Consider the following 231-nt stretch of genomic DNA (forward strand, 5'->3'; position numbering starts at 1 on the left):
TTTTTGATTTTTTTTTTTTTTTTTTTGACGGAGTGTCCGTTTTCGTCGTTCGGAAGAAGTAACCCTCGTGGCATTTCTCGTGACGTCCCGCGATGCCAAAGGCTGCTTCTCCTAACGGCTGATTTATTTTCGCATATCGAAAATGTTTTGCGGATGAAAGATAATTTGCTTGGTTAAGATATGTCGGAAACATCGAAGGCGTGGTCGGATGTTTCCGAGTTTGAGAGTATA

This window comes from Brassica oleracea, chromosome C4 (genome assembly GCF_000695525.1).
Source record: "Brassica oleracea var. oleracea cultivar TO1000 chromosome C4, BOL, whole genome shotgun sequence".
In the NCBI taxonomy this organism is placed as follows: domain Eukaryota; kingdom Viridiplantae; phylum Streptophyta; class Magnoliopsida; order Brassicales; family Brassicaceae; genus Brassica; species Brassica oleracea.